Source organism: Haemorhous mexicanus, chromosome 3, assembly GCF_027477595.1.
Source record: "Haemorhous mexicanus isolate bHaeMex1 chromosome 3, bHaeMex1.pri, whole genome shotgun sequence".
Classification (NCBI taxonomy): domain Eukaryota; kingdom Metazoa; phylum Chordata; class Aves; order Passeriformes; family Fringillidae; genus Haemorhous; species Haemorhous mexicanus.
The window spans coordinates 116,982,697-116,997,672 of NC_082343.1; the positions used below are offsets into that span (position 1 = coordinate 116,982,697).

Here is a 14,976-nt window from a genome sequence, read left to right on the forward strand (position 1 = left end):
TTAGGTTTGTCTTTCCCAATAGCTTGGACTCAGGCAACTTGTGTTTTAAGGCAACTTGGTTTGCTTTCAGGCACACTCAGCACTGGGATAGCTTGTGCAACAATTTGTCCTTTGGGAAGAAACAGGGGTGGGTGGAAACAGTGCAGCTCGAGACTAAATTGCTCAGGATCTGACGTTGTCATTCCTGGAGCAATTTCTATCTCTTGTGGTGTGTGTTCAGTGTGTGGTGTGTGTCCCCAGTGAGGATGTACTTACAGTGATCTTGGTGCCAAGTACCCTGCTGTTGTGGGTTGATGGAGACAAGATGCCAGTCAGTGTCTTTCAGGTGTAGTGGTTCTGTCAGCTGAAACCTGAAAGGCTCATTGACAGAAATAGGGGTTAGAACAGGTTCGCTTAAGTCAGAACAAAGGTTATTTGGTGTTACATCTGGTATTGGACTAGCAAAAGTGATCTTTGAAGCATCTGCTTCTCTTAGAGAAATAGGGATGTTACTGCACGCTTGGTTTTTTTTTTTGCTTCCCTCATTCCCTTGGCCTGCTCTTTTTGTGTCGGTGCGCCTGGCAGGCCGGCGTTCCCCATTCAGATTTTTGGTCATTGTTGACCCCCTGGGAGCGCTTGTAATTCTCCTCACCTGCCATTTCTAAATTGGTCAAATTGCTTTTTCAGGGGGCACTGGTTACTCCAGTGCCCAAGGTCGTTGCAAAGCAGGCGTGGCTTTGTGGAAACAAGCATTGCTGGTCTTCACTGCTGCCCAGTGTGCTGCTGTGCTGAAGGAATGGGCGCAGGGCTGGTAATGGTGATTTGCTGTGGTGGTCTTGGCAGCAGCTTTGGTCTGGTGTCTTCAGCTACACTCATCAGAGGCTCTTTCCTGTTACAAACTAGAAGCGTATCTTTTAGTGTAGGTTCTAGAGGTAAGCTTAAAATTGCTACTCGACACTGTTCATTTGCATTTGTAAATGCCATTTCCTCTAAAACCTCTTCCCTTGCATTCTCTTTTTTAATTTGAATTTCAATAGGTCTAGTTAACCTTTCTACAAATTTCAAAAAAAGGTGTGATGGTAGCTGCTTGATCTTACTTATATGGCTCGAATGAGCCTTCAGGTTGGAGGGTAAAGAAGGCTTTTTCAGCAGCATCTTTGATTCTGTCAAGTACTTTTACAGGAATTACAGCAGCTTGGGTTGGGGCTAAAGACCATTGGCCCTCACCAGAGAGATGGTCAATGGTAATTGGCAAGCCATTGACATCTTTCGCTGTGTTTGGATCAGCATCCAAGTCTGGGAGAGCCTCTTTTAGCAGTTGTTTCCATGCTGCTTCCCACAATTTGAATTCTGTAGAGGTCATGAGGCATGAAAAGAGCTTTTTAAAATCATATGGGACTACTACAGTCCTACCCAGTTCAGCATTTAAAAGGCCACAGAAGTATGGGCTGTTGCAGTGTGAAGCAATATCCTGTCCCAGTTCCTTCTCAGGTGTGCCAACTTCTTCCTTCCCATCCCCCTTGCCCCCTTTCCAAAGTGATGTCCGTCAAGTTCCACATTCCAGCAAGGGCATCGTGTGATTGGCAGAAGTTCAAAAGATGCTTCTCAGACCTGGGGTCATTGGCCTGTCCAGGTGTCATTGTCCCCTGAGACCCTCCCCCTCTCACTTGGTTGGTGGCTCACCTATCCTTTCCCTCCCCCCTCCCTGTGGGTTTAAAGGACACTGAGACCATGCAGTTGGTATTCTGTTGGAGCTGTTACCAAGATTCAGAGCTCTGTGACCCTGGAATAAAACTCTGGATTTAACCCTCCAGTGGACAGATCTTACTAAAGATAAATTTTGTCACTCATGCCTGGCCAGATATACAGAGAAAGTTAGAAAAGGTAGATGGTTGGCAAGAAAGGGGGTTAGAGGATCTTTCAAGGGAAGCATAGAAGGTATATGTAAAGAGGGACAAAGAGAAGGCCAAGGCAAAAGCCAAGATAATTGTAACTGCCATTAGGGAAGGAAACCAGCACATAAAGAGCTATGCAGGTAAGGCAGGGGGACTCTGACTGCAGGAAGATAGAGGGGGGATGCAGCTCCTTGGGACTGGGCACAAAAAGGAGAGTTTGGGAAAGGGGAGAACCGAGGACCAAGTTTGCTTTTACTGTAAAGAGAGTGGACATATCAGAAAGGATTGTCTCCAGAGGGAAAAGGACCTGAGGGTCTATGAGACTGAACAAAAAGGAGAAGTGGAAAACTAGGGGTGTCAGGGGCTCTACCTCCTTGGGACAGACTACCATCAGGAGCCCTTGATAACTTTAGAAATAGGCCCCCAGGAGGAAGAATTTGAATTCCTATTAGAAACAGGGGCTAAAAAAAATTGTATTTGTAGAATCCCAAAGGGGTGCAAAAAGGGTCAAGATACCATGCAAGTAGTAGGTGCACAAGGGGAGGGGCTCAAGGTCTCAGTTATAAAGGAAGTAAAGTTTGAAGGGGCAAATAAAGTAGGAATTGGGGATGTTCTATTAGTTCCAGAAGCAGTGTCCAGTCTATTAGAGTGGGATTTACAGGTGCAGTTAGACATTGGAGTGCTCCCAGAGGAAGGAAAAATGGTGGTTAAACTTCTCCAGTAAAGGGAAAAGGATAAGGACAGAATTCATGAGACAGTGTGGGCAAAACTGAAACATTTAGGTAAATTGAATATGAAGCCTATAGTGATAAAAATTGATGAGAGCCATCCAGTCCAGGTATGACAACATCCACTCTCCCTTGAGGGGAGACGAGGACTACGGCCGGTGATCCAGGACCTATCTGAGGACGGGACCTAAGAATCATGTATGTCCCCCCATAATACACCCATATTACCAGTAAAGAAGTCAGATGGGACTTACAGGTTTGCTCAAGATTTAAGAGAAGTAAACAAAAGAACAGTAGTGCCCAGTAGTGCCTAACCCCTATACACTACTAAGTAACATTCCCCCATCACACTAGTAGTTCAGTGTGATAGACCTAAAAGATGCTTTTTGGGCATGTCCACTGGCAGAACAAAGTAGGGATATATTTGCCTTTGAATGGGAGGACCCTCATTCCGGGAGGAAGCAACAGCTTTGGTAGACTAGGTTACCGCAAGGGTTTACCAAATCCCCAAACCTGTTTGGTCAAGCCTTGGGAAAAGTACTACAACTCTTCTCCATCAAACCTGAGATAAAGCTCATTCAGTATGTAGATTATTTGCTTCTCTCAGGACAGGAAGAAAATAAAGTTCAGGAATCCACCACAGCATTGTTAAATCTTCTGGGAACCAAGGACTTTGAGTATCAAAAGGGGAAACCAATGCCAAGAAATACGTTATGTCTATAGCACAAACCTTAGAATGGCTAAGATAAAAAGGGGCAATTCTTCAAACTACCACCCTGGATTTCAGAATCCATAATACTGATCCCGGGAATTGAGTGATGATTAAGTCATGGAGAGATCAGCCTCTAACTCCTCAGTGGGAAGGTCCCTTTCAGGTACTGCTCACCACTGAAGCGGCTGTGAGAGCTGCAGAGAGAGGATGGACTCATTGAGGCAGAGTGGAAATTTTCCAGAGTAGAAATCCATTTTGATTTAGGTGAAATGCACATCTTTGAGTTAAGTCTAGCTTGCTGCTTAGCCTGACTGCCTGTTCTCGAGAAGGGCCTGTCCTTGGAGGAACTGCTTCAGCCTAAGGACAAGATAGAAGGGGGGAAGGGGAGGCAGACAGAGCGGGGCAACCTGACCCAGGAGTTCTTTCTGAAAAAGAAGAATTAGAGGCAAGTGCCACACAAAATCAGTGTAATGAATATGTATGAACCTATTGTGAAATTGGATGCATAAGTATTTGAGAGGGAGATAAAAGGGGATCTGGAGTGCATGTAATTTTAGGGGAATGATTCCCACATGCGCCTGTAATAAAGGTACCGGCTTTACAACTTTCACGAAGTTGTGGAGTTTTCTTTACCTCTGCAAATCATCATGCCATCAGAGTTAAAGGCCCAGTAGAAGAACCCAGAGAATGGACTGTAACATCCAGGCCGTGGAAAAAAGATTGACTCTCAAGCAGAGACAGAGAGACAGCCAGAAAAACAAGATGCCCAGAAACAGAGTCAAGTTTCCACCAGCCAGCCCAAGAACTGCTGGGTTTTTTCATGTTTTAATGAGAAAGAATTATGAGCATCTGTTGAGGGGAAGTACACAAGGGACCATAAAAGGTGATGGGGCAGCTTCCTTAAGAAAATAAGACAAAGGAAGGAGGGCAAGACCAGGTTGGCCCCTTTGTTTGCTACCATGAAGACTCTATAGCCCTGCTGTGTGTAGCAACCCCGTAGGCATGCTAAGGTAGGGACAAAAGGCCATACTGGACCTCTGTCATTGCCCAACTGTCTTTGAATATAAAAGTGACTGGAGGGCAAGATTGAGTGACCTCTGTACTCACCAGTAAGAGACTCCTCCTATGGGGTAGCAACCCCGTAGGCAAGGTAGGTGGGGCTAAAAGCCATACCGGGCCTCTGTAATGTCCTTTTGTTCATTCTGGATAAGGCTGTCTAGGGAAATTTTTGTTTCCTTTCCCTTCAGTTCCCTTTTTCCCTGCCCACATCAACAGATGCTAGTATGACTCATTGAGTTAAATTGCTTGAGCCAAATAATCTGTGGAATAGGAAAAGGGGGCATTGTGATAGATGAGTAATGCGATGATTGACTCTCACAATTAACAGACAAATATCATGTCTATAGGTTAAGAAAAGTTTTATAGATTTCTAGTCATGTTTTACCCCCTGTGTTGCTATCAAGGTACAGCCAGAATTGCAACATTTGGGAGGGTCAGTTTGTCATTACGGCGACATCTGACCTCCAATCAGGATTTAAGGATTTAAACTCCACCACTGGACAGTGAAGAAGGAGTCGATGGACAGAATTTTGGGGGGGGTTAAAGGGTTAAAAGGCAAAACTGCCATTGTGTGGGTGAACACACAGTGGGGAAAATCCTTTGCTCCCAGAGCTGTAACATTTTCTCTATGCAGTCTTCTGTTGTATTTTTGATAAGATTTAATAAACCTTTCTAAATTTATGCAAAGTGAGTAGCTATTTCTCACAGAATGCATGCTGAAAAACTGTAATCCACTGGGAAACTCAAACAGAGAGAGAAGACCCTTGCTTCCTGTTCTGGATTGCAAGGCAGGATGTATTCTATTACCATCTGTATGGCAGTTGTCTAGGTGTTAAGTGGGCAATTTCCCCTTATCTCTCTCCCTGCGAGATCACAATCACTCCTCCCTCAGCAGGGGGCATCCCGTGATAAGAGGCTATTGAATGTCACTGCATGGCTGATAAGAACTGTAACATCCCATTGTGAGATGCTCCGCCCAGAGGGAGGAGCCGAGCATTGCTATCCAGATATAATCAGGAGATTCTGACACACCAGCACAGCTTCTCCACTGGATTCACCAGAGGAACAGCAGCTGCTTCTTCTTCCACGGATCTGCGGAGGAAGAATCACCCTTTTTCTACAGGACCCCCTGCTCCAACAGAACCACACCTGACACCTCAGGAGGACTGCAGCCACTTTTCCAACTGGACTGCTGCCAGCACCCTGACCAACAGGGTGTCAGGTTGAGTTCTGACTCTGTCATTTTAGTGTACTGCATTGTTTTTATTTTATCATTTTATGGTTTTTCCCCCCTTCCCTATTAAAGAACTGTTATTTCCTGCTCCCGTATTTTTTTTGCCTGAGAGCCCCTTAATTTAAAATTCATAGCAATTTGGAGGGGTGGGGAGGGTTTGCATTCTCCATTTCAGGGGAAGCTCCTGCCTTCTTTAGCAGGCACCTGTCTTATCCAAACCAAGACAGATTTTTGGCGCCCAACGTGAGGCTCGAGGGCAAATAAACAAAAAGGGAATAACAGTTCTTGAGTAATCTAATTTTTGTGTGGCTATACAAACCTCATCAAGTGACACCATGTGGTCCAGTTTACCCTGGTTTGGGTGGCACGTGATCATGGCTGTATTTCTCCCATTTGTAGGCCCTTATCTTAACATGGGTCCTATAACCAAGGCTACTGTGGCTATTATCCGGTTTGTTTTATGGGTGAATAAGGTGAGGAATTCATGGATTTTTAACTTCCTCTGGAAGGCAGGCACATGGATTCACAGCTATCACACCTTAACTATGTGTTTTTGGGGTTACTTTAATAATGGCACCTGCTGTAAGGAAATTACACCAGGGGAAATTTTCTCCCAACCCTTTAATCACCTCTTTGGGTCCACCCCACCAGTTTTTGAAGGGTTCAGATCCAATCTAAACATTAATGATATCATACAGTGGCTGGTGTTGCTGATAGGCCTGTTCTATTTAGCATTTAGAGAGAGAGAGAGACTAACCTGGATAACTACCCTGACACCTGCATCAGAACCTAACACGCCACCAGAGTCCAGGGATGCTGTTGCCCCAGAGCCTACTCCTACCCCACAGCCCGTGCCAGATGTGAACTACCCAGATTGGGTGGGGGGTCTGGTGAAGGAGATGCGTGAGATAGGCCAGACCCTGAAGGAGTACACTTCCCCAGCTGGTGCAGAGCCCTCCCCCTGCTTTGAAGAGAGAGAATCTAATAGTGCAGCAGCAGAACCCACAGATGTTACAACTGTCCAGGTTCCAGCTGAACTGCAGAGGCAGTCACAGCCAGCAGCAGTTGCCCCTGTAGAAACAAGGAGATCTAAAACAAAAGCAGAGCACCCAGATAGGGGAGGGCCCTCACAACCCACAGGGGAGCCAGAGGTTGCAATCATCACCGAGTCCCTGACTTACGAAAGTCTCCGTAATCTACACAAAGACATTGTACGACGGGGACGTGAGGCTTATACAACCTGGCTACTTCGGGTCTGGGACCTTATGGGTACAGGTGTGCAACTGGATGGTGGTGAGGCAAGGAATCTGGGACCCTTAACTCAGGACTCCGGTATCAATCAGATTTTTGTAAGGGAGCCAGGGTCCCTTTCCCTCTGGGAGCGGCTTTTAACAAGTGTCAGAGAGAGATTTGTCCACAGGGAAAGAATGCAGGAGCAGCACCACAGAATGCGCTGGAAGACTCTTGAGGAAGGGATCCAACAGCTGAGGGAAGTGGCAGTATTGGAGGTACTCTTTGGGAGAGATGGACAGCATGATAATGACCCCGACCAGGTCAGGTGCACAGGGCAGATGCTGTGGAGTCTGGCAAATCTGGGGCCATCTCAATACACCACTTTCATTGCAACGATCAATGCTGATACCAACCGAGAGACAGTGGGTTCTGTGGCAAACAAACTTAGAAATTATGAAAGTATGATCAATGGCCCCATGCAAGCTCATGTCTCTGCCGTGGTCCAAGAACTCAGAGAGGAGATGAGGGAGATGAGGGAGGCGGTGAGAAGGAACAATTCCCATATTGCACCAGTGCGAGTCACAGGCCCCAGAGTTAGAGCCCAACATTTTCCACCTAGAGAGAGAGGGTACACCCCACGGGCTGACTTGTGGTTCTTTCTGAGGGACCATGGGGAAGACATGGGAAAGTGGGATGGAAAACCCACTTCAGTCCTGGCAGCAAGGGTGCGTCAACTCAAGGAGGGAAACACTAACCGAGAGAACTCCAGTAAAGTGAAGGTAGCCTCAACCTCCCATGACCGAGCTGCTGAGTATGATCCGTCAGATCCCCTTGAGGGTACCTCTACCATGTATGCCCAGGGAAGAAATAATAACCAGGGTTAGGGGGGCCCTGCCTCTAGCCAGGGAGAGGCACGGGAAAATCGGATTTTCTGGACGGTGTGGATCCGATGGCCTGGCACATCAGAACCACAAAGGTACGATGCTTTAGTGGATACTGGTGCACAGTGTACCCTGATACCATCGGGACATGTGGGGGCCGAACCTGTTTCCATTGCCGGGGTGACGGGGGGATCACAGCAATTGACCCTTTTGGAAGCTGAGATGAGCCTGACTGGGAAAGACTGGAAGAAACATCCTATTGTGACTGGCCCAGAGGCCCCATGTATTCTAGGCATAGACTTCCTCCGGAATGGCTATTACAAAGACCCAAAAGGACTCAGATGGGCTTTTGGCATAGCTGCTGTAGAGGCAGAGAACATTAAGCAGTTGAACACCTTGCCCGGACTGTCAGAAAACCCATCCGCAGTAGGACTCTTGAATGTGGAAGAGCAACGAGTGCCAATCGCCACCTCGACGGTGCACCGCCGGCAGTATCGGACGAATCGAGACGCCGTGATCCCCATCCACAAAATGATCCGTGAGCTGGAGAGCCAAGGGGTGGTCAGCAAGACTCACTCACCCTTTAACAGTCCCATCTGGCCTGTGCGCAAGTCTAACAAAGAATGGAGATTGACTGTGGACTATCGTGGCTTGAATGAAGTGACTCCACCACTGAGCGCTGCTGTGCCAGACATGCTGGAACTCCAGTACGAGCTGGAGTCCAAGGCAGCAAAGTGGTATGCCACCATTGACATTGCTAACGCGTTTTTCTCCATTCCTCTGGCAGCAGAGTGCAGGCCTCAGTTTGCTTTCACCTGGAGGGGCGTGCAGTACACCTGGAACCGACTGCCCCAGGGGTGGAAGCACAGCCCCACCATCTGCCATGGACTGATCCAGACTGCACTGGAAAAGGGTGAGGCCCCAGAACATCTGCAATACATCGATGACATCATTGTGTGGGGGAACACGGCAGTGGAAGTATTTGAGAAAGGAAAGAAAATCATCCAGATTCTGCTAGAAGCCGGTTGCGCCATCAAGAAGAACAAAGTCAAGGGACCTGCTCGAGAGATCCAGTTCCTGGGAGTAAAGTGGCAAGATGGACGGCGTCAGATTCCCATTGAGGTCATCAACAAGATCACCGCGATGTCTCCACCAACTAGCAAGAAGGAAACACAAGCTTTCCTGGGTGCCATAGGCTTTTGGAGGATGCACATTCCCGAGTACAGTCAGATCGTGAGCCCTCTTTACCTGGTCACCCGCAAGAAGAACGAGTTCCACTGGGGCCCTGAGCAGCAACAAGCTTTTGCCCAGATTAAGCAAGAAATTGCTCATGCTGTTGCCCTTGGCCCAGTCAGGATGGGACCAGAGGTAAAGAACGTACTCTACTCTGCAGCCGGGAACCATGGTTTGTCCTGGAGCCTTTGGCAGAAGGTGCCTGGGGAGACTCGAGGCCGACCACTGGGATTCTGGAGTCGAAGCTTCAGAGGGTCCGAAGCCAATTACACTCCCACAGAAAAGGAAATCTTGGCTGCCTACGAAGGAGTTCAAGCTGCCTCAGAGGTGATTGGCACGGAAGCACAACTCCTCCTGGCACCCCGACTACCGGTGCTGGGGTGGATGTTCAAAGGAAAGGCTCCCACCACCCACCATGCCACTGATGCTACATGGAGTAAATGGATTGCCCTCATCACACAGCGCACCCGTATTGGAAACCTGAATCGCCCTGGGATTTTAGAGATAATTACAAACTGGCCGGAAGGTGAAGATTTTGGTCTTTCTGATGAAGAGGAACAAGAGCAAGTAACACGTGCCGAAGAAGCTCCACCATACAACCAACTCCCAGCAGAGGAAACACGCTACGCTCTTTTCACTGACGGTTCCTGTCGCATCGTAGGGTTGAACCGGAAGTGGAAAGCAGCCGTATGGAGTCCCACACGACAGGTTGCTCAGGCTATCGAAGGAGAAGGTGGATCAAGTCAACTTGCTGAACTCAAAGCTGTTCAGCTAGCCCTGGACATTGCTGAGAGAGAGAAATGGCCAAGGCTCTATCTTTATACTGATTCGTGGATGGTAGCCAATGCTCTGTGGGGCTGGCTGGAAAGGTGGAAAAAGGCCAACTGGCAGCGTAAGGGAAAACCAATCTGGGCTGCTGAGGAATGGAAAGAAATTGCCGCTCGGTTGGAGAACCTACCTGTGAAAGTCCGCCACGTAGATGCCCACATCCCCAAGAGCCGGGCTAATGAGGAACATCGAAACAACGAACAGGTAGATCAGGCAGCAAAAATAGAGGTGTCGAAGATAGACTTAGATTGGCAACATAAGGGGGAGTTGTTCCTAGCTCGATGGGCCCACGATGCCTCAGGTCATCAAGGTAGAGATGCCACCTATAGGTGGGCACGAGACCGAGGAGTAGATTTAACCAAAGACAGTATTTCTCAGGTTATCCATGACTGTGAAACGTGTGCTGCCATCAAGCACGCCAAGAGAGTGAAGCCCCTGTGGTATGGTGGGCGGTGGTCCAAGTACAAGTATGGGGAGGCCTGGCAGATCGACTACATCACACTGCCCCAGACACGCCAAGGCAAGCGCTACGTGCTGACCATGGTGGAAGCCACCACGGGATGGTTGGAGACCCACCCTGTGCCTCACGCCACTGCCCGGAACACCATCCTGGGCCTGGAAAAGCAAGTGCTGTGGAGACATGGAACCCCTGAGAGAATTGAGTCGGACAATGGGACCCATTTCAAGAACGGCCTTATCAACACCTGGGCCAGGGAACATGGTATTGAATGGATATACCATATCCCCTACCATGCACCAGCTGCCGGGAAAGTTGAACGGTGCAATGGACTACTCAAGACTACCCTGAAGGCACTTGGTGGGGGGACTTTTAGAAATTGGGAGATGAACTTAGCAAAGGCCACCTGGATGGTCAACACCAGAGGGTCTATCAATCGAGCTGGTCCTGCCCAGTCTGAACCCCTGCACACTGTAGATGGAGATAAAGTCCCTGTTGTACACATGAAAGGTATTTTAGGAAAGACTGTTTGGATTACTCCCACCTCAGGCAAAGACAAACCCATCCGTGGAATTGTTTTTGCTCAAGGACCTGGTTACACTTGGTGGGTAATGCAGAAAGATGGAGAAAGCCGTTGTGTACCACAGGGAAACCTAGTCTTAAGTGAGAACTGTGTGTAAGGATTCATTGTGATGCAGATGGAAATAGAATAAGGGGTGGATTATGTTCTGGATTGCAAGGCAGGATGTATTCTATTACCATCTGTATGGCAGTTGTCTAGGTGTTAAGTGGGCAATTTCCCCTTATCTCTCTCCCTGCGAGATCACAATCACTCCTCCCTCAGCAGGGGGCATCCCGTGATAAGAGGCTATTGAATGTCACTGCATGGCTGATAAGAACTGTAACATCCCATTGTGAGATGCTCCGCCCAGAGGGAGGAGCCGAGCATTGCTATCCAGATATAATCAGGAGATTCTGACACACCAGCACAGCTTCTCCACTGGATTCACCAGAGGAACAGCAGCTGCTTCTTCTTCCACGGATCTGCGGAGGAAGAATCACCCTTTTTCTACAGGACCCCCTGCTCCAACAGAACCACACCTGACACCTCAGGAGGACTGCAGCCACTTTTCCAACTGGACTGCTGCCAGCACCCTGACCAACAGGGTGTCAGGTTGAGTTCTGACTCTGTCATTTTAGTGTACTGCATTGTTTTTATTTTATCATTTTATGGTTTTTCCCCCCTTCCCTATTAAAGAACTGTTATTTCCTGCTCCCGTATTTTTTTTGCCTGAGAGCCCCTTAATTTAAAATTCATAGCAATTTGGAGGGGTGGGGAGGGTTTGCATTCTCCATTTCAGGGGAAGCTCCTGCCTTCTTTAGCAGGCACCTGTCTTATCCAAACCAAGACACTTCCAGAGACAGACAAGGAAGGTCCTTGCTTCCAAACTAGAACAGCTCATCTTTAAAAGACTATGCCCCATGAACTAATGACCCATGAAGAAGCAGTTGTGGGAAGACTGTTTGCCTGTGGGAGGGACTCATGTATCAGCAGGTTGGGTGGGACTGCTACTCATGAAAATTAAAAACATGCTGGAAAAGTTCACAGAGAACTGTCTCCCGTAGGAAGGAGACCCCATGGCACAGCAGAAAAAAGAAGCTCCTTTCCCTAAGCAAACTGAAGAAAGATTTTTAGAAATAACAAACTGACTGAAGACTCCCATGATTTCTCTCTCTTTGCTGTCGGTGAGAATGAAGGAGGAGATGGAGGAAAGAAAAAAGGTGTTCTAGAGGTTTATTTTAGTTCTCATTGTTCTCTTTAATTCAGTTCATAAATTTTCTTTCTGCTTTTTAAGTTTAAGCCAGTTTTGCCTTTAGTGTTTTTCCCTAATCCTTATCCCACCATATGAGCTCCTCAATTTTTTTCTTTCCCCCTCTGCTCAACTACAGCAGAGGAGAATGACTGAATAGTTTTCTTTGTGGGTGCCTGGTTTTTGGCCGGTGTCAAACCAAGACAGGGGGATGCAAGGAAACCTGGGTTTTGGGGTGAGACTCCAGAGTGACAGTGGGGTTTCAGGGTATGGAGAGCTCAGCAGTGGAACCCCAGTTTGGGGGAGATTGCAGTGAAACACAGGGTTTGGGGAGATGGCTAGAGTGAGACCTGAAGTTTGTAGGTTGGGAGGCTGCAGAGAGAACAGTGGTCGTGTGGCAGAGGAATTGCAGTGAGTGAAAGCTTGGATTTGGGGGGCTGTGGGTGCAGCAAGGAGCAGTGTGGTGAAGGTGGAACAGTGTGCAACATGGGACCCCTCCTTGCTGGAATGATCAGGGTGTGACTGGGAGCTTCTCCTCTGCCTGGGCTGGGGTCCAGGGAGGCAGTGGTGACCTGTCCCCACACACAGGGAGCTCTGGGGCTGTCACACCATGAAGGGACCTCAGAAGGGGCTGTGGGTTTCCTGGGAGCAGATCCAGCCCAGGAACTGCCCCCATGGAGCTCAGGACTGCTGTGCTCCTGCTCCATGGGGGCTCCCTGCAGTCACACCCATGGAACCCACATTGTTCCCGTCTACTTGTGCCAAATTATGTCTGGTTCCTGGCTATTTTAGCCTTGGGAAAGTGGCTGATCCAGCACAAATCTCAGTACTGGGTCACGTATTCCAGCCTTGGTTTAGGCATTGAGGCTTGGCGTGCTCTGCCCTTTGCAGCTTCCAAAGCTGGGTTACCTTGTCAGACTCACAAATTGGGTGGAAGGGACCTTAAAGCTCATCCAGTGCCACCCCCTCACCCCCCCCCCCCCCCCCACCATGGGCAGGGAGACCTCCCACTATCCCAGGTTGCTCCAAGCCCAGTCCAGCCTGGTCTGGAACACTTCCAGGGATCCAGGGACAGCCACAGCTTCTCTGGGCACCCTGTGCCAGGGCCTGGCTGTGCCTCAGCCTCTGAGCTGTGCCTGGCAGAAGCTCTCTGGCCACACACCAGCAAATTGGGGAAGAACAAGTGGATTTGAGGGAATGTGGAGGAGGCAACCTGTCCCCAGTAGGGAAGGAGTCTGTCCTTGGAGAGGAGCTGGTGTCCCTGGAGCTGAGAGAGCAGGAGCAGAGGAGCTTCATGCAGGATGATCCCCAGCCTTCTCCAGCCCTGGCTGGGTCACTCCTGCCATGGAGGCAGGAGTGCAGACGGTTTCAGTTTGCAGTGTGCACGTTCCTGCTGGCTGGGGGTGAGGCAGGAGTGTGCTCCTGCTGTCCCAGGCTGGCAGGGACAGAGAGGGAACGGTTCTCTGGCTGCTTCTGAAGGGACACTGAGGAGCTCCTGAGCCCGAGGAAGCCGTGCAGCACAAGGTGCAGTGCTGGCAGAGAGGGGGTCATGGTTTAATGGTGCTGGATGAGATTTCCTGGGTGTGCTGGTGCCAGCAGCTGGACATGAGCCCAGGTGTGGCAGAGGCCACTGGCCCCTGGTCTGTGCCAGCTCTGGTGTGGCAGCAGGGCCAGGGCAGTGCCTGTCCCCTGTGCTGGCACTGCTGGGGCACCTCCAGTGCTGGGGGCAGCTCTGGGCCCCTCCTGACAGGAGAGACCAGGAGGGGCTGGAGCGTGTCCAGGGAAGGGAACGGAGCTGGGAAGGGCATGGAGCCCCAGGAGAGGCTGAGGGAGCTGGGAAGGGGCTCAGCCTGGAGAAAATGAGGTTCAGGGGGGACCTTGTGGCTCTGCACAACTCCCTGACAAGAGGGGACAGCCAGGGGGATCAGGCTCTGCTGCCAGGGGACAGGGACAGGACAAGGAGAAACGGCCTCAGGCTGGGCCAGGGCAGGCTCAGGGTGGACATCAGGAGGAATTTCTCCATGGAAAGGGTGATCAGGCCTTGGCAGGGGCTGCCCAGGGTGGAGTCTCATCTCTGGTGGTGTCCCAGGAATGCCTGGATGTGTCACTCAGTGCTCTGGGCTGGGGACAAGGTGGGGATCAGGCACAGGTTGGACACGAGGGACTGGGAGGTCTTTTCCAACCTCAGTGATCCTGGGATTCTGTGCCTGTAACACTCCTGCAGCAGGGAATTCTTTCCATGTAGGAAAGATCCTTCTGGAGACAGGCTCAGCTAAATGGGGAAGGGAGGGACCCAATCCATGCTCTGTAGGTGATGTGTCCCAGCCCTGCCTGGCAGCTGCTGAGGCTCCCCCTGAGGCCAGACAAATGCCAGCTGTGTCTGCTCCAGCACTTGTGACTTGTCAGCCTGGCCCAGGTGATGGCTGGTCCTGGCAGGCTGGAGGTCTCCATATCCAAACTCCAGTGCTGGTTTTGAGGCTGTGGAGCAGGATTTGTGTGTCCACATGCCAAGGGAAAAGCAATCCAGGCACCCTGCTCTGGTTGGGTGTTGGATGTCCTCTCCAAACACCAAGGCTCTGTTACTGTCAGGTGTGGAGTGTCCCCTGCCAGGAAAGATGCAACCAGGCCCTGTTCCTGCTGTGCTTCCTCTGCTGGAGAGGTGTCCAAGGAAGGCCAGGTTGGACGGTGCCTGGAGCAAGCTGGGACAGTGGAAGGTGTCCCTGTCTTGGAATGGGGCAGCCACTGCTTCTCTGGGAATAACATCCCAGCTCCTCACAAATCTCCCAGTGAAGAATTCCTTCTCTATATCCCATCTATCCTTGCCCTCTGGCAGTGAAAAGCCATTCTCCCTTGTCCTGCCCCTCCAGGCCTTTCTCCAAAGTGCCTCTCCTGCCTGTTTTCCATGTATGCATATCCGTCTCTAACA

The 14,976-nt window shown here is 49.8% G+C and overlaps 1 protein-coding gene across 1 annotated transcript in view; it reads left to right on the top strand.

Moving 5' to 3' along the window:
* The window catches only part of LOC132325622 (interferon-induced very large GTPase 1-like), a 51,533-nt gene extending 38,512 nt beyond the window's left edge, over positions 1-13,021 (top strand). Inside the window, exon 5 of the transcript XR_009485989.1 lies at positions 11,866-13,021. The gene's annotated coding sequence lies outside the window, so the exon portion shown is untranslated. The remainder of the gene's footprint in view (positions 1-11,865) is intronic.
* The last annotated feature ends 1,955 nt before the right edge of the window (positions 13,022-14,976 follow it).